The following is a 24,756-nucleotide window of genomic DNA, read 5'->3' as shown; positions in this document are numbered from 1 at the left end:
ACACAGAGGAGAAAGAGGTTTTAGGTCTTATCCTTTCAGGCTAGGAGATCTTCAGCTGCACTGCTTCTCACAAAGAACCTGGTCACCCAGTCAACTGGTCAGGAGCCAATTAAAATGCTGTTGTCAGGCTGCTCCCTTGGTCCTTTCTGGCGCCATCCTTTCTTTCATGGCACACTGTTCCAGGACTGCAACATTGTATATATCTCTCACTCTGTTTCAGTGGACATTCTTTCAACCTGCAGCTGTTGTAATTTTAATTTCCAGTCCAACAGGAAATAAAAAAGATATGTTCTTTACAACTGTCCAACAGATATAAAAATATATGTTTTTTACGTTGTAACATTAAGTTTAGTCCACAAGACATATAGTGGTCTAAAACCCGAAGCAAACTGGAGATAAACTAAGGTCAGTCTCCATCCAGTTGGGTGGGGGTGTAGTAGAATGATCTGGCTAAAATCTGGCAAAGAGTTAACCTGAAGCTGAGTGCAAGTGATGTAAGAAGCCATATGACCTAGAGCTAGGGCCAGTCTAGAGATGATTAGCAATGTGTAAGGACCCAGTGTGGCATCCTCTCCATATCTACTGTAAATATGTTCATTGTTCAGTATTCTTAATAAAGACTTCCTTGTAACTTATACAAGACTGCTTCTTGGTGTCCAAGCAGTATCTTTCCAGCATAGCAACATCAGCACATAATCAATTATAGTTTTCACGGTCACCATTACTGGGAATCCATCACGAAGGATCCTTGCAATGGTCCTACCACTGGCAGACAGCAGGGAGACTACTCTGTAGTTATCACAATCAGACTTGTCTCTCTTCTTAAATATAGTCAAGCTCACAGCCTCCCTGAGATCCCCCAGTATGCAGCCCTCCTCCCAGATGAGGGATATGAGGAGGTGAAACTGTGCCAGGGGTGCATGTCCCTCTGTGCTTCAGAATTTTAGCAGGGATTCTATCTGTTTCAGAGACCTTTTTGTTTCTCAACTGCCGGGTGGCTTTGTTTTCCTCACTCCAGAATGGGATAGCGTCGAGACCAAGCTGGATGGGGCATTGTGGAATGGAATTGAAGATGTAGCCCCTTCAGTTGATAGCTAGCTTGGACCAGTTTAATTAGCACAGATCAGGAATTAAATCTTGGACATAGCCAATCTGTTCAGTCCACACTGGGGGGTGATGCATTCAACTTTACGTTTTTGGCCAGGTACCTCTCAGTGTCAGTTCCAGTCCACAAACGTTGTAACTGAGCAACATCTGTGTTCACCCCAAGAGAACATGGGGAGAAAGAAGAGCAACATTTTCAGAGCATGTACAAATTGGAATGCATTTCCCACACACAATAAAAACTAACCCATTTTGTGTTCAAACTCGAGAAAGTCCGTCGGACTGTGTTCTTGGTAACCAGCACATAAATGGTTAAGTACAGACACTGATTTGAAAAGTAATGGATATTTTCATCCTTATAAATTTCAAAACCCTATTATGATCAGTTGCAGAGTAGGAAAGAAAGGGGGAGTCCTGACATACATAACAGGAGTTATACTGTTAGCCGGTTCAATGTCAACTACTGTCAGGTGGATAGTCTCGCGTCCAGGTAAGATAGCTGTGGTTTCAATCTCCAATCCAAGACTTCAGCCATCTGTCAACTGAAATGTTAAACCAAGATCCTGTCTGTCCATTCATATGGATATGAAAGATCCAATTGTGCCATTTAAAGATGGGCAGGTAAGTAAATTCAACAAAAGATAAACAAATGAACTGACGATTCATCTCAGTTATTTGAGATTATGTAATTTGGCTGCTGTGTCTGTCGACATGTGATTACACTTTGAAAGTAATTAATTTAATGTGAAATTCTTAACGATGCTCCGAGGATAAATAAGGCTCTATATAAATGCAAGTTGTGTTTTTTTATCTATGGGGGGACTTGCACTGGGAAAGTATATCCTTTCTGGTAAAAATATAGGACAGAAGTTTGGGTGGGCTTGGTGGAGCTGGGCGGAGGTGGTTGGGAAGCCGACTGCTGCCTGTGATTGGCACCGCACTGCCATTTCATGCTGGTGCACCAATTAATGTCCCGCCCTGGGTGAAACGCAAATGGCAGCCCTGAGCGCTGCCTGCGTGGGAGGAGGTGACGGGGGAGTGCGAGCTGGCTGAGCGCAAACTTTGCGTGTGCGCATGAGTGAGCACTGCACAATCTCCCTGAGGCACGGAGCTGCCTCAGGTAGGTGAAGGGATATTAGAAAATTAATAAAGAAAATAAAAATGTAATAAAACATATCCCCTCATGTGACTCTGTCATATGGGCAGGGACCTGTTACTGATGAAAAATTAAAGTTTTTATTTTATTTTCATTTGCTTTTGGAAACCTCATCCCGCCCATGGATTAGGTTGATTGATAGCTTTACGCTAAATTTACGTTGATTGATAACTTAATGGCTTTTACAGGCCTTTTAATTGTAGGTGGACGCACTGCCAACTCCGGCGTGCCCCTGCCGTCCGAACTGTCGTGCTCCTGAGGTCAACGTGCATCATTTCACGTTCAAGCGGGTCGGGCATGTGCCCACCCGCCAAGCGAAAAATTTTGGCCCATAAAGATGTTTAAAAAGGTAAACACACATCCAGATCTTCGCAATACAGCACGCACACACACTTACAAAGATGCAAAATCACAAGTTTGGCAGTAGAGGAGGTTAACTTTGGACTAGCTTAAAATTCAATGATAATAGATAAAAAACTAGAGTTCACTGTTTATGAGTCCTTCACTTTTGCTCGTGATTGAGGCAACTTTTTTAATGGTGGTCCTGCTTTTTCCTCTGGAAATGCTGCTTTGGAATTTTGGACTCCAGAGCTTCCCTATCTATTGAGCCAAGCATGATATATAAGCAGGCAGAGTTCCTTTTGATTGAAATTCTCTATCTCTGTGATGTATTCCAAATTATAACAGAGATAGCACTTTGAACTTGAGACAGCAGGGAGAGTGATGGTCTTACTTGTCCATTTCCAGACTTCTTCAGATCAACTAAAGCAACCAAGGTGTTGTAATAAAAGACAAATCAAAAAAGTTAGATGTTGGTCACATGACCTCTCAATGATTTGAGTATTCTACAGAAGGTAATTGACTAGCTCATGTCTGAACGGACTTTGGCTATTATATTATGGCCCCAGCCAACATCACTAAAACAGATTACCAGGTCACTAAAGGTGCTGCTAGGGACGGTCACTAAATCCACTGGTTTTCACAAGCTGAGAGTGAGTATAAAAAACGGAATTATATCTGGACAGTCCATTTCAGCCACAAAACACTAAGATAAACATTGATGATTAAGAAACTCGATCAAGTAAATTGTATTGGTTTGATGGTGATTTTTAGGCAGTGCCTAGATATCAGTATTTTTAACTAGCCTAGTGATAACAGCGCAACACCAATTCACTTCCCCTTAAAGTTTGGCTCTCTATCAAGAGCATACGATGAAAGGATTTATATCTTCAGATGTAGATGATACATGTGCACTTCTTTATGCAGATTGCGATATTTGTAGAGAATTTTGCAATAATTAACCAGCTTGTTTAGAAGTGGGATGTGCTAGTAATGGCTCTCATCTAGCTAGTTACCCACTGCTGGGTTATGTTCTATCGATCTGACAGAAGGTGCAGACTGTTCCTATTGAAAACAGTCGAGGTTAAATGTTTTCAAATGCCCACTTTGCAAATGACATGTGAAGCAGTTTGCTCCCCTCAGCTGTGTGTTTGCAGCAGTAGCTGGGGCTGCTGCCAAGAGAAGAAACCTACCTTTCAGCTCCTTCCACCCTTTGTTGATGCAGATGTGTGATCCTCACTGTAATATTACACCAATCACTCCTTAATCCTTTGAGTACCTAATGAGATTTTACAGCATCCAAAATATGTATAGTTTCGTACCATCTGTTAGAGAAATGATTTACTTCAATTTTTCTACTCTGGAAATAAACAGCATAAGGAAGGCCAGTATATCTAATAAGCTGGTCCTCTTCAGATAGATCTCACCCTGCCTTGCCGTTATATCCCCAATCTGTTCTCCTCTCAGAATGACATCTAATTATTTCCTGAACCCATTTATACCTCCCAGTCCAATAACATCTCCATATGAATAATTTTATGTCTTTGCCACATTTTGGGTGATAAAGTTGGAATGTGCAGGGGACAAGGTTTTGTTACAGCTATTCAGAGCTCTGGCTAGACCATATTTAAAGCGTGGCATTTAGTTCAAGATACAACTGGTCTATACAGTAGATTCACCAGAACGATAAAAGGTTTGTTTTCTCTTTCATGGGGCATTGCTGGCAAGCCAGCTTTTGTTGTTCATCCCTAATTGCCCTTGAACTGAGGGCAGTTAAGAGCCACCCACATTGCTGTAGGACTGAAGTCACATATAGGCCAGACCAGGTGAGGATAGCAGATTTCCTTTCCTCAAGGACATTAGCAAACTAGATAGGTTTTTACAGCAATCAATTATAGTTTTTGTGGTCACCATTACTGAGACCAACTTTATATTCTAGATTTATTAATTGAATTTAAACTCCATCAGCTGCTGTGGATGAGGTTTGAACCCAGGATCCCAGAGCATTAGTGTGTACGTGTGTGTGTGTGTGTGTTCTCTCAAAAGTAGAAGATTAGGTGATGATACCCTTAAGATTAGAGATGGACCATTTGTACTTCCTGATACAAATAGTGTAGGAAATGTGAAAATCTATGCAGCAAAAAAACTAGAGTTGCTAAATGAGAGGTGAGGGGCATGAGGGCAGTGGGCTGGTTGGTGGGGCTGTGGGGGCTGATTTAATTAACTTTTTAAAGGTGAAATTAATTGATTTTTGTTAGACAAGGATCTTAAGTATTATCAAACCAAGGCATGTAAATGAGTTAAGACATAGATCAACCAAGATCTAATTGAACACCAGAACAGGCTCATGGTGTTGAATGGTCTATTCCTAAAGCTATGTTACTAAATTTGTGCCAGGCTCTCTTTCTTACAACTCATTCCCTTATATTTAACTTGTCTCTGCTGGACTATTCATCATTTTGGCTGGATTGATTTTTTAAAATACATTTATGGGATGTAAACACCACTGACAAGGCCAGCATTTATTAACATCCCTTGAGAAAGTTGTGGTGAGGCACCTTCTTGAACCGCTGCAGCCCATGTGTATACTCAATGCTTTTAGGAAGGGAATTCCAGGGTTTTGACCCAGCGGCAGCAAGGGAACAGCAATATAGTACCAAGCCAGGGTGGTGTGTGGCTTGGAGAGGACCTTGCAGGTGGTGATGTTCCTATGCATCTGCTGTCCTTGTTCTTCTAGGTGGTAGAGATCGTGGGTTTGGAAGGTGCTGCTGAAAGAGCCTTGATAGGTTGCTGCAGTGCATCTTGTAGATAGCACACATTACAGTAATTTGTTGATCCTCATCATCATCTTCACATCATTAATTAGGTCTTAAATTGTGGAGAGGCAACAATACAACTATAGAATATAACTATAGAACAATACAACAATAGAATAGAACTATACAGCTATTGAATAGGCTCGATCTCATGAGCCAAAAAATGTTTGTCATCCCTGGGTTGAATGAAGTACCTTCATAACTTAATGCTTATTATCTGATATCTGTAAAATCCAAACTATAGCCCATTTCAACTTTTATACCATTAAGCACAAAGAGGCTGATTCTCCCAGTATGGCTCTGAGGGAGTGCTGCACTGTCACAGGTGATGTCTTTCAGATGGGGTGCTAAACTGAGGGTCTACCTGCTTTCTCACATGGATTGAAAATGACCCCACAGCATGATTTCAAAGGTAAGCAGGGGAGTTAACCCTGATGTCGTTGCCAATATTTATCTCACTGGCAACATCGCTAAAGAAATGGGGATTACCTGAACGTTGTCACACTGCTGTTGGTAGGAGCTAGCTGTAAGCAAATTGGCTGCTACATTTCCTACATTACAACAGTGACTACCCTGCAAAAGTGCTTAATTGCCTGTGAAAGACTTTGGGACTTTTGCAGCTGGTAAGTGCTAAATAAATCAAAGCTTTGCATGCTTTTTTAGTCAACAAACCTTACTGTGTTCTGATGGTAGGTCACCACCTGAAATGCTAACTCTCTTTCTCTCTGATCCACAGATGCTATCAGATCTGTAGAGTATTTCCAGCATTTCCTGCGTTTATTTACCATACAGGGTCCTGATTACAGAGTGTGTGCACCTTGAGTGAGCCTGACCCCCAAAAAGTTAAAGAAAATGCTTGAGTAGTAAGATTAATGGGTTTGTGTCTTTTGGGAATGTTTGTTCACTAACCTACAACCAAATGGGATCTATCAGTGATATCTTAAAGGTTATGGAAAGGTCAACGTTGATAATCTGACGTGCATATAAATGTACTTTCAACAACCCATGGGAGATGTTGAGGTTTAAGCTAAAAGATCAAACTAATGAACTGAGGTGGAATATTGAAAACTATGTTTTGTGATAAATGTTTTTGGCATAATAATCACTGTGTGCTTGCTACTGGGTGTAAATGACCTTGTATTCTGCATAAAAGAAGAATTTTACTTCAATATTGAATGGCGTTTAATCTTTGAAACAATTACTCCTTAGGGCATGACAAACGTCAAAAATATTCAATGAGACATCAGTGTAACGTGAGTGGAGTCCTGGGAAAAGAGGTTAAAATGATTTCCTCGTCTTTCACTTTTGTTTAAAAGGACAATTTTCTTTTTGTGCTGTTGTCGTTCAAAGTGAGATTAAGATCAGTTTGGTACAGATTGGCAATGCGCGGGTCAGTGTAAAATTTGACTTTGGATCAGGTGCTCAATATCTGCAAAAGCACCAGGAACCTGAAAGGGGGGGGGGGAGGGGGGGCGAAAACCCATGGGAGTTCCTTCTGTTTAAAGGCTCCTCTCAAATTTTAATTTCCTATTTTCATCACCCTGGTTAACATGTTCAAGTTAAATCCTTATCTGTGCTATTTCAATGCAGCTTTTAACCCATTTCTCTTAATAAGACTCTCCCACTGCACGTTGACATCAAAATTCTTATTGTAGCTATCGCACCCCCTCAATGTCCTAAACCGAGGAGATGACCAGCTCTCAGGCTGACGTTAAAGATCGTATGGACCCAGTCAAAGAAGAGTTCTACTGGCGTCTGCACCAACACTTGTGTCTCCTTCACCAGGTCGCCTGTATCACTAACTGTCTTCTTCCATATTCACAACATGAACTCTGCCTGTACCAAGCGCTGAGTTTTAACTGTCGGACCCTTCTCAGCAGGAGAAGCTGGCAGCACATTGGGAACCTGGAAATTTCAGCAGTGCATTTATCAGCAGTTTTTACTCAGCAGTGGTGTTTGAATTTGGCTTCCGTGTTTTGGGACCAGTTGGAACAGACAGGTATGATGACGAGTCCCTACGGTCTGCTTGAGCGTCGCTATTTAAGGGGACTCTGTGAGTGTCAGAATGGTAGTATCCCAGAGGTGTCAGAACTGAGCCAATAACTAAATAAATATGCGGGGGCATGGGTGGGTTGGAGCAGGGACTCAGTATGCAAATTCTGCACCACGGTCCCTAGGCATCATGCTCCAAGCTATAAAGACCCACAGGAAGTTTTCCCCATGGTTGGGAGGAAGACAACAAGCAGGCATGGCTGGAAGTGGCAGAGGAGGTTAGTATGGTGCCTTGCTCCTGGATACAGTGCCACAAAAGGTTCAATGACCTGATCAGGGGAGGGAAGGTGGGAGGAATTCTACATTCAAGTGCAAACTCCATCACTCTGCCTTCCCTATCCTGCACATTGTTTCTCAGGGTAACCTACCTTGCAGGTGAACCTCTCTCTCCCTCGAGGCACCTCCTCACATCCCCACCTGAACAGCCACCACTGACATGTTGCCCTTATCTTTCTCCAATGTCAAACCCATCACTCACAGTCACCCTCCAGAAGTCCTGTCCTCTCAACGCATTTCATTTCTCACATTTAAAGTCTCTTGTTTGCATAATTGCAGAAGAGAGGGCAGGACATCAGGGAGAGGGAGGAATTGGAGGTGGCTGTCTAGTTGCCTCCATGTTCACAGCAACAGAGGAGGAGACACTGGAGATAAGCTGGGTTTTAGTAAGCCTGACCACTGGAGGTGGAGAGATGGGGCTATGAAGCTGTCTGGTGACAGAATTAAATATCATGCAGCCTCATGGTATCCAACACTCACTCCTGTAAACTTGAAATCAGCAGCTGCTGAAATATGACTATCTGAACAACAGCAACTTTGATTCTGCTTACCATGTCAGTTTGAATTCATGCCTTTCATCTTCCACATATGAGAAAATGGTGGTGTAGTGTAGTGTAGTGGTATTGTCACTAGACTAGTAATCCAGAGGCCTGGGCTAATGCTGTGGGGACATGGGTTCAAACCTCACCATGGCAGCTGATGGAATTTAACTTCCATTGCTTAACCAAGAGTTGAAAGCTAGTCTCAGTAGTGATGACCATGAAACTATCATTGACTGTCACAAAAACCCATTGGGTTCACTAATCTGCTGTCTGGCTGAAACTCCAGAGCAACTGCAATGTGGTTGACTCTTAAGTGGTTTCACAAGCCCCTCAGCTCAAGAGCAGTCAGGATTGGGAAGCAACTGCCAGCCTTTCCAGCAACACTTACATCACAGAAAGAATAAGGAAAAAAAAAAAGATTCCACAAATGATCTGAGCAGCTGATGCTAGGAGAGGATAGAGCGTCCCCCGAGGAGGTTGTGCAATCTGAGGATTGCACTGTCACAAGACTCATGGACACCTTCCACCAGCTCAGATACACACAGCTTGGTGGGTATTCCAAGAAAGGTAGGTGGGCTGTCACATATAGTGGGGGAAGCACCGTGCAGGAGCAGGTGGTGGAAGAAAGGACAGCAGTGGGGAGGGAGTCCCTGTCACAGGGTGCAGGAGCTTCCAAGCTCTGCTCAGGCCGGCATTGATGCTGAGCCTGGCGCAGGGTGGGTGCTGAGTCATCTAGAAAATGGGCTATTCTGGAGCAGCAGCAGAAAATGTGTGAAGCTTCTTCTACAACAAAAATTGCTGGGAAAAACTCAGCAGGTCTGACTGCATCTGTGCAGAGGAAGACAGAGTTAACGTTTCGAGCCCGTATGACTCTTCAGCAGGTTGAAGTTTCTTTAACCTTCTCCGAGGTACTGAACAGACTTGGAGAGATATTGGAGGAGTCTGGCTCTAACATGAGACCCATGATGCCTCTGGCCTTTGTACTGATGTCCACCTTCATGGAAAGAGTGGCCACCTGCACAGAGCATCAGGTATGGCAGGCAACAGAGTGCCTGATAGTCTTCACCAATGGCCTGCACACTCAGTCTGCCAGTTTAAATAAGATGGAGGAAAGACTCCCTTTGATCATCCAGTGACCCACTGAAGTTCAGTAGAATGCCCCTCCAGCCTTGGTTGACAGGGAAGTGCAGCTGGGCCATGAGAGGGAAGATAAAGGGAGCAAGGAACTGGGGACTTTGTTCAAAGTGCTTTTGCTACTTACCTAAAAACAAAAAAACTGCGGATGCTGGAAATCCAAAACAAGAACAGAATTACCTGGAAAAACTCAGCAGGTCTGGCAGCATCGGCGGAGAAGAAAAGAGTTGACGTTTTGAGTCCTCATGACCCTTCCACAGAACTTGCGTTCGAGTCATTGGACTCGAACGCAAGTTCTGTCAAAGGGTCATGAGGACTCGAAACGTCAACTCTTTTCTTCTCCGCCGATGCTGCCAGACCTGCTGAGTTTTTCCAGGTAATTCTGTTTTTGTTCTGCTACTTACCTGTTGGCCTCTCTTCAGTTCCAGTTCCACATGCTGCGTCCTGTCCCAATGGCTGTGTCTGCCCTTGCACAGGAGCAGGCGGGGCAGTCTTTGATGGGGTCCTCATGGGGGTCAAGAGGTTAGAGCAGGAATAGGAGCAGCCCGCCTCTTGCTCTGCTGAAATTACAGAAGTTCCACAAGGTAGGGATAAAGGCAAAGGAAGGAAAAGGATTTAGCTCTACCTGTCCCACCCCCTCAAGCAGCTTATATTTCGCCTCATTTCTATATTCCCTTAGTTCTAATGAAGAGTCATACAGACTCGAAACGTTAACTGTATTCCTCTCCGCAGTTGCTGTCAGACTTGTTGAGTTTTTCCAGCCAGTTTTGTTTTTGAAAAGGATTTATCGTTGTCCAAGAGGATTCGCTTCGATGTTTAATACAATTAAATTGTCATATTTTTGTTCAATGTTTATCAACCATTATATTTATTTTTATTTCAAAGCTCCATTATCCTGTCCTGTCCAGGGCCTTCTGCCTTGTGAAGAATAAAGATGAGCAATGGGTGTCCATGAGAGGAATGGCTTGTTGTTTGAGCGTTGCTTTGTGCTGGGGGCTGGGGATGGTGGGGCCCATAATGGGTTCAGAATCGGATCAGATAGCTGCTCTGCTTCAGTTTAAATGTGAACCTGTCAACACTGGTGGCTAAGCGAGTGGCTCCAGGTGCTGACGCCACCTTAGGCTCCTTCTGCTCCTCCTATTTCTCCTGTTCCTCTAAAGCTGCTTTTTTCATCACCTTCCTCCTCTAGTAGCTATCTACTGCACTATACTGTGCGCAACATAGGAGACCACAATCATTCTGGAAACCTTTCTGGTCCATAACAAAGAGTGGCCCCAGATATGACCAGGCACAGGAGACGGATCTTCAGCATCACAATGTTTACTCAGTGACCACTTTTCGTCCATGTGATTTCGGTTGTTCCTTCCCTGAATGTCAGTAATAAGGCCCCTCACAGGATTTATCAGCCATGCCTTTGGTGCATAGCCCTTGTCTCCAAGGAGCCAAATGCTGACTCTGCTTGGGGATCATTTCTTCATTCTTTAATAGGATGTGGGTGTCGCTGGCTAGGCCAACATTTATTATTCATCCCTAATAGTCCTTGAGAAGGTGGTGGTGTGCCACATTCCTGAACTACTGCAGCCTGTGTGTTGAAGGTACACCCACAGTGCTGTTAGGAAGGTAGTTGCAGGAGTTTGATCCAGTGACCGTGCTCAGGACAGTGACATGGTTCCAATTCAGGATGGTGTGTGGCTTTGAGGGGAACTTGCAGGTGGTGATGTTCCCATGCCCTTGTCCTTCTAGCTGGTAGAGGTCACAGGTTTGGAAGGTGCTGTTGAAGGAGCCTTGGTGAGTTGCTTCAGTGCATCTGTGAGAGACTTGACTGGCGTTGAATGAAGGCATCATGGCAAATTCCTGGATATCTTGCACAGACAGGGTTTGGAGGCCAGTTGAATATTGAAGGAGTAAAATCCCGTTGTGTTGATAAGTACAAGCTAGATGATCAGAGGGAATCTTGATCACCCCCTGTGTGCAGAATATGACTCCCTGTAGCTGTGGGAAACCAGCCAGTGCAACAAATCGAGAATCCTCCCAGTCTGATTGGTCCCATGGGTAATGAGAAGGACCTAGGTGGTGACCCTGGCAAGAATAGCATTCATCAGCTGGGGGAATTCACGTGTGGGCAGCAGATTGTATGATTCAAAAACCATCTCCTGCAGAAGGAGGCAAAGGTGGAGAACTTAAGAGCTGTGGTCACCCTGGCTGCCAGAGGCAATGTGTGCGCACCAGGTCCACTTGGTAGGTGGTCTTTTTCCAGGGTGCTGCAGGGGCTAGTAATTCTTCTGCCTCATTTTTTGGGTGGGTGGGTCATGATTTACAGTCTGCCTGCATCAGTTCCATTGCACACGGATAGCACCAAAAAAATTGATGCTCCCACCCCATGTACCTGGTTTTAGCAAGGAACCGAGAGGGTTTCTGGATGCTGGTTTCCTCTGTGTTGCTGGCTGCCTCTGAGCTTAGCAGAGGGCTGATCAGCGTTGTGCTGAGAGCGCATGGTGCAGATAGCCAGCTCTTTTTAAACAAAGTTTGTCCTTCTTAAAGTGGAGTCAAGTGAAGTTGCAAATTGGAATACCAGGGCAGAGAGGGGGTTCCATCATGAAGGATGTGAAATTGAAGTATTAATGGTGAAGTTTGGAAGGAGAGACACCATAGTTCCTCAGACCACTCTCAGAAAGAAGTGAGAGCAGGCTGTCAGGAAGGTCAACCTCCAGGGTCTGGCCTGAGGACCTGGCAGTAGCTCTACAATAAGCCTAATGACCTCGCTCAGGTGGTCAAGGTCAGTGAATGCATCTTGTCATCTCCTACTCACCTCAACACTTAACCTCACACATTGCTAAATGGACCACCTATACAGCAGCACTCCCTGGTACTCAGGACTCATACTGAGCATCCAGATACTCCAACTCACCCTCACACACCTTCCAATGCTGCCATCCCTCCACCCATCTCTCATTGCCTCCGTGTACCTCAAGCTATTCAGCTGTGGCAGGCAGATCACCCAAATGTAGACCAACACAATCATTGAAATTTTCTCCTCTCTCCTGCAGGTGGCACACATTGAAAGAGCAGGACTGGCAAAGGACAAGCACACCTGCATCTGCTGAGTCCTATAGAGGACATGGGGTTCTCAACTTTATGGGGCCATGCATCTGGACCCATGGCATCTGGCACTGCTGCGCACATTGAGGCTGACGGTATATTCCTGCCTTACATCCCTTCCCAGTTCCAAGCACACCTTCATTCTTCTTTCTGGCATGATGTGTACGAGACTGATGCTTTGACAATGGACCTCTTGCTTCCCACCATTTGATTTCCATTTTAATCTTCAACCTGTGAAGTATTCCATTATATCTTTCTGAGGTGATGAGGACATTCTAATGCAGGCTGTTTCCATTGCTGATCAGTGGTACACTGTGCACCATTAAATATACATTAGTGTTTTATTTATTCACAACGGACCATATAATTCTGCATCAAATTTTATGATAATGTATAGTGCAATATTTGGGGGGAGTTCAGGTGCTTCTAAGCACTTCTGGCTTCTACATCATGTCAGAGAAAATTTCATGCCATTCCTTCGAATTAATCTGTTAATTGCTGTACTACATTCAACCCAAGTGATACTGTGGGGTGAAATTAACAACTCTGGGAAGAACTCCCTCTGAAAGCTCAATGAGATATGAAAGGAATATTGTTTGACATATGAGCATACAAACTAGGAGCAGGAGTAGGCCACTCGGCCCTTCAAGCCTGCTCCGTCATTCAATAAGATCATGGCTGATCTGATTGTAACCTCTTGCCTACCCCCGATAACCTTTCACCCCCTTGTTAATTAAGAATCCAACTAACTCTGCCTTAAAAATATTCAAAGTCTCTGCTTTCACTGCCTTTTGAGAAAGAGAGTTCCAAAGACTCACGACCCTCTGAGAGAAAAAAAAATCTCCTCATTTCTGTCTTAAATGAGCGACCCCTTATTTTTGAACAGTGACCCCTAGTTCTAGATTCTCCCACAAGAGGAAACATCCTCTCCACATCCACCCTGTCAAGACCTCCTCAGGATCTTAAAGGTTTCAATCAAGCCACCAATTACTCTTCTAAACTCCAGTGGATTCAAGCCCAAGCTGTCCAACCTTTCCTCATGAAACAACCTGTCCTTTCCTGGTATTAGCATTGTAAACCTTCTCTGAACTGCTTCTAATGTATTTACATTTTTCCTTAAATAAAGGAGACCAACACTGTACGCGGCACTTCAAACTGGTCTCACCAGTGCCCTGTACAACTATACAACCTCCCTACTTTTAAATTCAATTCTCAATTTTTAATAGAGAGAAAAAAAAACCTCGCATTTACCCAAAACCTTTCATGGCCTCACAACATCCCAAAGAGTTTCACAACCAGTGAAGTATTTTTTTGAAGTGGGGTCACTGTTATTGTGTAGGAATTTATTGCAGGAATGGAGAGAAGCTGGAAGAGATAGAGTCTAGCACACTGAGGTGCACTCCCTACCTATGCTCTTGTTAAATAAATTTCTCCAGAATTCAGCACCAGGTTTATCAGTGACTATTTTGTACTTGTATCCCGTAGTTTTTGCAATTAACATGCACATCATGCCACTCTATTGTCATTATGTGGAGGCTTCGTATAAGGTTTGCAAATCTATTACAACACAGTTTCATCTATAGAGCAAATGGTCATATTACTCTGAAGCTATCCCAAAACTCTTGAAAACCAAGTAACTATTTTCAAACTGGAGCCAAGTGAAGTTGCATTGACAGCAGCCATTCGGTGCACATCGATCCCATAAACAGCAATAAGATAAACGAGGAGTTGATTAGCATTTGATGCATTTGCTAGAGAGAGAGAAAGAGGAATGATGGCCAGGACACAGAGAAAACTCACTGCTCAACTTCCAATCTGCGCCTCTTTAATTTCAATAAGAACGCAGATTCTTCTAACCATTCTTCATTTCACCTTCTTTTGCTTATCCTCTTATTTTATGTTTCAGATTTTGCTTTCTTTTGTGCTCATCAAAGGTGAGCCCATCAACATTGGAGATGTGAGGCATTTTTCCACAATTCTCCCAGGTCAGCTACAGTGTGGATTAGATGTAGATAAAGGTCTAGAGTAAATTGCCTCACAACAGCATTCTCAGGGAGGAAAAAAAAAACAACACCTGCTGCAACAATTTGACACTTCCATTTGTCACACTGTTCATGTTTTATTTGGTGAGGACCGTGTAAGAACTGGCTGAGATTATGCGATGGGAATGAATTGTTGTTTTTTGCACTTTGTATGTTGCAGCTCAGTGATCTCTTGATTCTGTTTTCTTAAGATAATACCAGAAAGGTTGAACAGGCTGGGGCTCTTTTCCCTGCAGAACAGAAGCTGAAACATGACCTGTTAGAGGTGTTTCAGCTTTTTTAAGGGATCAGTAGGTTAGATGTAGAGATGTGGGTGAGATCAAACCTAGGGATCGTGATTATAAAATAGTCATTAATAAATCCAATGGTGAACTCTGGAGAAATTTATTTACCAGGAGCACAGTAGGAAGTGCCAGTGCCAGGCAATGGCCATCTCTAATAAGAAAGAATCTAACCATCTCCACTTGACATTCAACAATATTTCCATCATTGAATCCTCCACCATCAACATCCTGGAGGTTTCTGATGGCCAGGAATTTAACTGAACCAGTCATATAAATGCTATGACTACAAGATCATGTCAGAGGCAGGGAATTCTGCTGTGAGTAACTTACCTCCTCACTCCCCAAAAGCCTGTCCACTATTTACAAAGCAGGGATCAGGTGCGTGATGGAATACTTTCCAACTGCCTGAATCACTGCATCTCTATTAACACTCTGGAAGCTCAACATCATCCAGGGCAAAGCAGCTACTTAATTAGCACCCCATTCACAACCTTAAACTTTCACTCGGTCTGTTATGTTGTAATTGTTTTTTAATTATTCACAGTGATATAAATAACAACTACTCATACAGGATTGTGTAAATGTGTGGGTTCGTTTATTCAGAATAGGCACATGAGAACATTTATACATAGGTAGAAAGACATCAGCAGCAGAGCTGTTTGTATTCTGCTCAAAAGCAAAAGTGAATCTGAGACTGGATCACATGGTACATTTTCTCTCTAGTGATAGCATGCTGCTATCATTTAAAGGCACATTACAACATCCCCCTTTCTTTTTAAAGATACTTTTCCCCCCTTCCAAAGAAGTACTATACATGTTCATATTTAGTTGCCATTACAAAAAGCAAATAGCACTGATGAAACTATGAGTCTCTAAAGCGTAGAGGTAATCTGCTGGTATGTCCATATCTTGTAATGGTAACCTTGACTGGAGCTTTTTTTAATTGTTCACAGTGATCTCTGGGATTGTCATTCTTGGATGCTGTTCCTGGTTTCGTCTGGGATCTTGTCCTAGATGCAATAGAACCATCAGGTGGTTGAAGAGTTGGAATGGATCTAATTTGTCCTTGGTTATGCCTCACTGTTGTGCCTTTGTGTGTAATAACTTAATAGGACCTTGGTTCAAAACAAAACCTTGTCACCTCGGCATGTACTATCTGTGGGGTCCAGGATATGAACTTGTTGTCCCAGCTATAAACTTGGAAATTCTGTAACTGCATTTTTATTGTGCATGTTGGTCATCTTCTCTTACAGTTATAAAAGTTGCTCTCTAGCTTCTGAGAGAGTAGAATGGGTGAGAGTAGGTAAATTGGTACGCACCGGTCTGCTGAACATGAGCTCTGCTGGTGATGGAATAGTTTCACTTAAAGGTGTCGCTCTCCCAATGTAGCATTGCAATGTGCAGATCTTGCTTGGTCTGTCTACATTTGAGACTTAGGGGTTTCACAGTGTGAATCACTCATTCAGCTAGGCCATGCGATCGAGGATAATGAGGAGAAGAAGTAGTGTGATCAGTACTGAAATGGATTACCAACAAATTTCAGACCTTTATCCATAACGATCTCTGTAGACACATCAGATAAACTGAAAATAGCACTTAGAGATGAGTGACAGTTGTGCTTGGCATATTGTGCAATTGTCAAATAATGGGGTACTTGGTAAAGTAGTCAACAATGACAATGAAGTCAGTGCCATGGACATGAAAGAGGTTGGATGTGATTTTGGACCAAGAATGGGTAGGAGATTTATGTGGAGTCAATGGTTATTTGTGTTCATTTGACATATGTTCTTGACATGCCTCACACTTCTTGACGATGACTTCAATGTAATTGTTCATATCCGACCAATAGGCTGCCTTTCTTGTGACTCTTCTTGTCCAATCTACGCTCATGGATGAGTGAAGAAGTTGTTGGAGAATAGCAGGTCACAAAGATTCTGGTATGATGACCTACCTGCCTTTAAAAATGCCTCCCAAGGAGATACCTAGATAATACTAGTAAGGCCAAATGGTCTCATGTTCTCAGGCCATTCTTTAATGATGGTTTCTATTGTGTAAAATCTTTTGCTGTTTCTTCCTGTAGCTGCTAGCATTTGCATTGCGCAAAATGCACCAGATCAGTTGACAGACTTGCAGTCTCCTGCAAGCGTGATGTTACAGCTACCTTGAAACTGCCAATTTTGTCAAAACATTTTGGCTATTTTGATGTTAGGTCATGGACAGAGGAGATAGGAGTAGTTTCTGAGGTTGATCTGTCGTGTGAGGTCTGACAGATTCCATGGATTGTCATTAGTGTGAGGTCACAGCAAGCCAGTAAACCAACAATCGCTGGGCCTTTAGTGACCAGGATATATAGCATCTGTGACACTCAGGAAAAGTGATTGTACTTGCACTCCCGGACTATAGATTCTGCATGTGGAATTAGTGAACTTTTGTACGTCAATTGTTTCACAGTGGTAGGTCTTGCCATGACCTTCCATGTCTGTGAATTTTAGAATTTGCATGGGTAGTATGTTGCCACTTGCCCCTGTGTCAATCTTGGCCAATAACAAATAGTTGTCAACTTAGGGCAGATCATTTGAATCTTGGCAAACACTTCGATTGGTGCAATGATATCTATGTTTTCCACGAGATTGACATTGAGAAACATGTGTTCGCTGCTCCTTGTTTCATTGTGCACATGGTTATCATTTTCTGGTTTGTCAATAACCACATGTATATGTTTCTGACAGGGATACTGGATGGTCATTCTTATTGCTTGAAGGTCCCTGTTGTGTACTGTCTGTTTGGATCAGTGCACAGCTCTTTGTAACTGCATCTGCCTTTGCTCTAGTGCACTGCTACTGCCAATGGCCCTTTCTGCCATGTGTCTTACAGAATTAATGAAAATCTGGGCATTTCCTTGGTGCATGCAAAAGGTCACACCTTCCACATGTCTCCTAGGTTCGGGTGTTCTACTGAGTGCATCAATAATCGGGGCTGTACTTAGGACCTGTAAGCTTTGTTGACCTGCGAGGATCACTTAGTACTTACACCCATCCTTGAGTAGCTCTTCGCTGCTATATGTTTTAGACTTGTCTAGCTGATCTTTCCGGAATGCTTCCATGGGAGTGGGTGCGATCACCAACTCAACAATTCTGTCTGCTTCTAATGTGTTTTCAAAATCACAGTCCATAGCCTTTTTCCTGCATCTGCTGTCTAAGTGATCTATGGATTCCGTAGGCTGTTGTCGACATGTCATGAAATCTAGTCGATGAATACGGAAGTTTAACCTGATTCTGAACTGGTTGTCCAATGTAGTCCAGACCTTTAGGGGATCCTTTAGCTCTTCTGTTAATCCTGATGTGTTCAGCCTGTGTAGACCTTCATTCTCAATTGTTCGATGAAATTTCATGGCCTGCCTGTCTGGTTCAGGCATACCTGAATCAAGAAATCATAGCACGTACAGCATTTAAACATTTTAAATTTGAATAATAGGCCACCTCTATCTCAATTCAAACTAGGAAATTTTAGGGACATTTTGACATTATCCCTTTGACCTTTCTTCTCCTATAGAATCTGGGATGAGCGTTCCTGTAGTTGTTTTCACACGCTTTTCCGAAGCTCTGCCCATTATAATTGCAACCTTCTCTACCCCGATTTTTATGAATTTTTGCTGTTGTTTGTTTTATTAGATGTTCTGTTGCTCGCTATCAATCCGGCCCACACATTGATCACTCGCCTTCCCTGACTGAGGTCTCCTGGTGCTAGTCCTCATGACGTTCTGTCCCACTCACGGAACTGACAGGATATGTGCTGCAATGTTACCAGCTCTTTATTTGAGCATTATCTCACTGTGTCTTCAAATCTGTGTCTGGCAATTCAAAAGTCAGCAGGCCACCTTCTCAAGGGAAATTAGAGATGGACAATAAACGCTGGTCTTGCTAGCGAGGCTCATATCCCACGAACAAATAAAAGAATATATGAAACTCACCACTCTTATGGTACACATTAAAGCGAGTGTGGTTGTGTCTTCTGTATACATCACTGATGCAATGTATCATGTGACTCAAACTCAGCCTCAGTCTGATGTGAGGGAGTGACCAGACTAGATATGTGTACAAATTCTCCTGCTTTATAATGCAGCTATCAACTCTTCAACTTCTTAATAAATTAAACTACGTATGTGTGTGTTAACCAACCCCTGATCCGTGGTTGGTGCCTTGATGTCGTTTTGCTAGTAAACACAGGGATAAGAAAACACAATGGAATAGATCATCCATTCTCTGGATGGTCATACCTTGGAAAATATGCTGGGGGTCCCCTCGGAAGTCCCCACACCAGGACTGCTTGAGAATTGCCCAGGAAGCACTGGAGTGCTGCTTTGGGCTGCATTAGAGGGCTTCAGTGGGAGTTTGGTGAGACAGGGAGTTCAATGAAGAGAGAAGGAGGGATCCTTTCATTTTTTTACCTTTCCTCAGTTAGAAGAGCAGCGGCCTTGGTAAGTAGGACCTGGTGAGTAATTCTTCTGCTCTTAATATCCTCCAGACTAAAGGAAGTAAAAGTAAAGGGAGTAATTTAAGGGCAAGTCATAGCAGGGCAGCTCGGCCAAATGGAATCCTCCTCCTGTGCAATGTGGGAAGTCAGGGATACTTCCACTGTCCAGGGCGAACACGTGTGCAGGAAGTCGCTCCAGCTGCAGCTACTCAAAGTCTGCATTTCGGAGCTGGAGTCACTGCGGAGTATCCGCAAGGATGAGGTCTTCATGGATAACATGTACAGGGAGGTGGTCACACCACAGGTAAAGAGTGCACAGGCAGAAAGGGAATGGGTGACCACCAGACAGAGTAAAAGCACGAGGCAGGTAGTGCAGGAGTCTCCTGGGTCCATCTCCCTCTCTAACAAGTTTTCTATTTTGAATACTGCTGGGGGAGATGGTTTCTCAGGGGAAAGCAACAAAACCCAAGCTCAGGGCATCACAAGTGGCTCAGGTGCTCAGGGTTGGTGGGTGTGGGTGTGGGTGTTGGGGGGGTGGCAGGAGAGAGAAAAAGGAGCGGGAGAGCAATAGTGATAGGGGCGTCTATTGTAAGGGTAACAGACAGATGTTTCTGTGGATGCAAACATGATACCAGGATGGTATGTTGCCTCTCTGGTGCCAGGGTCAAGGATGTCACTGAGCAGCTGCAGGACATTCTGAAGGGGGAGGGTGAACAGCCAGAGGTCTTGACCGGTACCAATAACATAGGTAAAAAGAGGAATGTGGTCCTGAAAGCAGAATATAAGGAGCTAGGGAAAAAAATAAAAAGCAGGTCCTCAAAGTTAGTAATCTCAGGATTACTGCCAATGCCACGTATTAGCGAGATCAGGAATAGGAGAATAGACCAGATGAATGTATGGCCGGAGAGATGGTGTAGGGGGGAGGGATCTAGATTCCTGAGGCATTGGAACCGATTCTGGGGAAGATGGGACCCTACTAGCTGGACGGGTTGCACCCCAGCAGGACCGAGACTAATATCCTCGCAGGGGCATTCACTAGTACTGTGGGCGAGGGTTTAAACTAGGTTGGCAGGTGGATGGGAACCTGAGCAGAGAGACACAAGAGGGGGCAAAAAAATAGGAATGGAAGACAGAAGAGTTGGAAGCAAAAGTGGAAGACAGAGGAAACAATGGATAGCAGCAAATAGGGCCATAGTGCAAAAAAAATGTAAAAGTGTTAAAAAAAGACACTAAGGTAGACAAATTAACAGTGCAAATAGATGTAAACAGGTACGATATTATTGATTAGGAGGGGAAAAATAGCGTATGAGAGTAAACTTGCAAGGATCATAAAAGCGGACTGTAAAAACTTCTATAAGTATGTAAAAAGAAAAAGATTAGTGAAGACAAATGTAGGCCCCTTACAGTCTGATACGGGAGAATTTATAATAGAGAACAAGGAAATAGCGGAGCAATTACTTTTGTTCTGTCTTCATGGAGGAAGACTCAAATAACTTCCCTGAAATGCTAGGGAGCCAAGGATCTAGTGAGAAGGAGGAATTGAAAGAAATTAGCATTACTGACTAACAGTGCTGGAGAAAGTAATGCGACTGAAAGTCTATAAATCCCCACGGCCTGATAATCCAAACCCTAGGGTACCTAAAGAAATGGCCATGGAAAGAGTGGATGTGTTGGTTGTCATCTTGCAAAATTCTGTAGATTTTGGAACAGACCCAGCAGATTCGAGGGTGGCAAATGTAACCCCACTATTTAAAAAAAGGAGGGAGGGAGAAAACAGTGAATTACAGACCAGTTGGCCTAACATCAGGGAGAAACAATGGATGTGGTTTATTTGGATTTTCAGAAAGCTTTTGATAAAGTCCCACATAAGAAGTTATTATGTAAAATTAAAGCACATGGGATTGAGGATAATATATTACCATGGATTGAGAATTGTTTAGCAGACAAGAAACAGGGAGTAGGAATAAATGGGCCTGTTTTGGAGTGGCAGTGGTGACCAGTGGGGTACTGCAGGGCTCAGTGCTTGGGCACCAGCTATTTACAATACGTATCAATGATTTGGATGAGGGAACCAAATGTAATATCTCCAAGTTTGCTGATGACACAAAACTTGGTGGGAATGCAAGTGGTGAGGAGGATGTTAAGAGGCTTCAAGGCGATTTAGATAAGTTGAGTAATTGGGAAAATAGATGGCAGAGGCAGTATAACGTGGGTAAGTGTGAAGTTATCCACTTTGGTAAGAAAAACAGAATGGCAGAGTATTATTTAAATGGCGATAGATTGGGAAATGTTGATGTACAAAGGGACCTGGGTGTCCTTGTACACCAATCACTGAAAGCAAGCATGCAGGTTCAGCAAGCAGTTAAGAAGGCAAATGCTATGTTGGCCTTCATTGCGAGAGGACTTGAGTACAGGAGCAAGGATGTCTTACCGCAGCTGCACAGGGCTTTGGTGAGGCCATACCTGGAGTATTGTGTGCAGTTTTGGTCTCCTTACCTAAGAAAGGACATACTTGCCATAGAGGGAGTGCAGCGAAGGTTCACCAGACTAACTCCTGGGATGGCAGGATTGTCGTATAAAGAGAGAGTGGGCTGACTCAGCCTGTGTTCACTGGAATTTGGAAGAATGAGAGGGGGTCTCATTGAAATGTATAAAAATGGCCATCTGGAAGTGGCCATCAAATCAATGTTGGAGATGTGATGACAGGCGGGGGAACATCAGGCAGAGATTCGGCAGCCACTCAACAGACTAGAGCAAATAATTTCACCCACCTCCTTGGATTCACCTAGTTCTGTTGAAGGGTCATGAGGAATCAAGACGTCAACTCTTTTCTTCTCCGCCGATGCTGCCAGACCTGCTGAGTTTTTCCAGGTAATTCTGTTTTTGTTTTAGAGTGAACGATAGTGCAAACTGGTCTTGTATACCTTAAAATGGAACACCAGTAAAAACTGGGAAATAAGAGTAATGGTCCAAACTATTTTTTCCTTCTGGGTAGAATGGTTACAGCGCAGACAGAGGCCATTGGACCTTCATGTCTGTGCCAGGTCTCAGCTAGTCCCACTCCATCCCCCTTTTTCACTAGTCCTGAAATTTTTTCTCTTCAGATAATTAGCCAATTCCCTTTTTAAAGCCTCAATTGAATCTGACTCCACCACACGCTCAGGGCGTGCACTCTAGATTCTAACCACTCACTGCATAAAAAAAAGTTTTGCTTTATGTCCTCCTCGGTTCTTGCACCATTCATCTCAAACCAGTGAGGTTCTCGACCCTTCTGCCAATGAGAACAGTTTCACTATATCAATTTTGTATCCACACTGCCACTTCCTCCTTAATTTCATGGAATTCTAGATTTTTATAAGCCTCTTGTGTGGCACATTGTTGAATGCCTTCCAACACTCCATGGAAACACAGAGGATGGTGAAATGGGAAGAAACAAAGTGGGTGGAGTTCAATGCAAGAATATGAGGTCATGAACTTTGGAAAGACTAATATTGAAAAACAATATGATACAAATTGCACAAGTAGATTTTGGCAAGTGTAGATGAGCTGGGAGACCTTGGTGCCCATATACACAAATCGTTTAAGTGGTAGAGCAACTTGATAAGATAGTTAGAAAGCATTAGGGTTATTTGGAATTATGAATAGAGGAATAGAATATAAAAGCAAAAGTGAGCACACTGAAACTTTAGGAATCATTGCTTCAGCCTCAGCTGCAGGAGTGTGGAAATTCTGGGCACTATGCTTCAGGAAAGATTTACAGAGGAGGTTTACCAGGATGTTAGCAGTGGCTTTAGTTAGGAGGAGAGGTTGGGAACTTTGGGACAGTCCTCCTTGGAGAAGGTTAAAAAGTGGCCTAGTAAAGGTTTGAGAATGACAAAGAGATTTTGATAGAGGAGATAGAGAAAACAAAAGATTCCCCTGGGTAAATGGGTAATAACCAGAGGTCAGAGATTTAAAATCATTGGCGAAAGATTTACAGGAGAAATAAGAAGAAATATTTTCACTCAGGGGTGCTGGGATCCTGAAAACGTGATGAAAGCTGATTCCATAAATAATTTTAAAACAACGTTGGACAGAAATTTCAGGATGAGGAACTTGCAAGACTACAGCACAACAGTTCATTCAAAGGGCCAGCACAGACAGAACAGATGTGGATTCCTTCATGCTGTAGGTTTCTATGATTCTGAGAAAAGGGTACACATCTGGTGGTGACTCCAGTCCCACAGTAAACCACTCATTGTACAACAAGATCAGCTTCTCAGGGCATCAAGGGATGGACAACATGTGCTAGTTTTAAAATGAACCAGAATGGGTTAAATATGTTACCAGGAGGGCCTTGCAGACATGCTAAAGATGTTTAATATAAAATGAAAATATTGATAGGAAACAAAATCTTAGTTATGAGAGGACGTACTGCTCAAGGATTAAAGTGAAAGCAAAATTAAAGGAGGTAAAATAGTCACAATATTAAATGGATATTTCCCACAGTACTCACTTGGGAGAATAACATGAATATGATATCTAGTTTCTGTTGTATACACAATATACTACAAGATTTTGAAGTCAGTGCAGCAGGAGAGTTTGATAAATGAAGGCAACTTAATGCCACAGCGCAGATGTTACATACTTGAGGCACCAAAGGTGAAGGGAATTTATGGGACACCGACTATTGTCATATAGAAACTGGAAAACTATGGTATCTATTCTTAAAAGGGCAACTATTATATTCAAAACAGTTACGGGCCCATTCATCTATCACTTTTGACAGGTGAAAGGGTGGAATACATTCTAAAGGTTATTTTGCAGGAGTGCCTGCTCTGTATAACTTAGTGAGGGCTGTCCTGTCCTACAAAATCTACTCCACTGAGAATGTTACAGATGAAGTAGATGGGAGCACTCACTATGTTGCAATTCATTTGGGCTTTCAGAAAGTCCTCTACAAATTTTGCATGAGAAACATCTTAATTAAATTAAAAAGCTGCAGGAATCTAAGGTAGAATATGGGATTTGTTAAGAATTGGGTTTTTTTTTTAACTATAAGTAGCCAGAGTGCTGATAAGAGGGGTAATGTCAGACTGGGATCCAGTGTAGTTCTGCTGCAATCAGTACTTGGACTCTTATTGCTTTAATTTACACCCGGGTGCTCGAACTGTTAGTGCAGCCAAGCTAACATTTCAAAGGATTTAGATTGGCTGTGCAATTGGGCAGTCAAATAGCAAAGTAATTTTAATTTTGACAGATGTAAAAATCTTGCGCTTAAGTTTAAGGAACGTGTGCATTAGATTTGTACTTTGAATGGGAATGAAGTAGTATTGAGAGGCTTGGAAAAGAGGCACACTGCTAATAGCAGCCACAAGGCTTTCAACATTTCAGTAACGTGACAAAACAACTCACATACCTAACAGAACACCACCATGTACAGCCAGGATCATAGAAGTG

The sequence above is a fragment of the Carcharodon carcharias genome, chromosome 7 (assembly GCF_017639515.1).
Source record: "Carcharodon carcharias isolate sCarCar2 chromosome 7, sCarCar2.pri, whole genome shotgun sequence".
Classification (NCBI taxonomy): Eukaryota; Metazoa; Chordata; class Chondrichthyes; order Lamniformes; family Lamnidae; genus Carcharodon; species Carcharodon carcharias.
Note: the sequence above shows the minus strand (reverse complement) of the source record.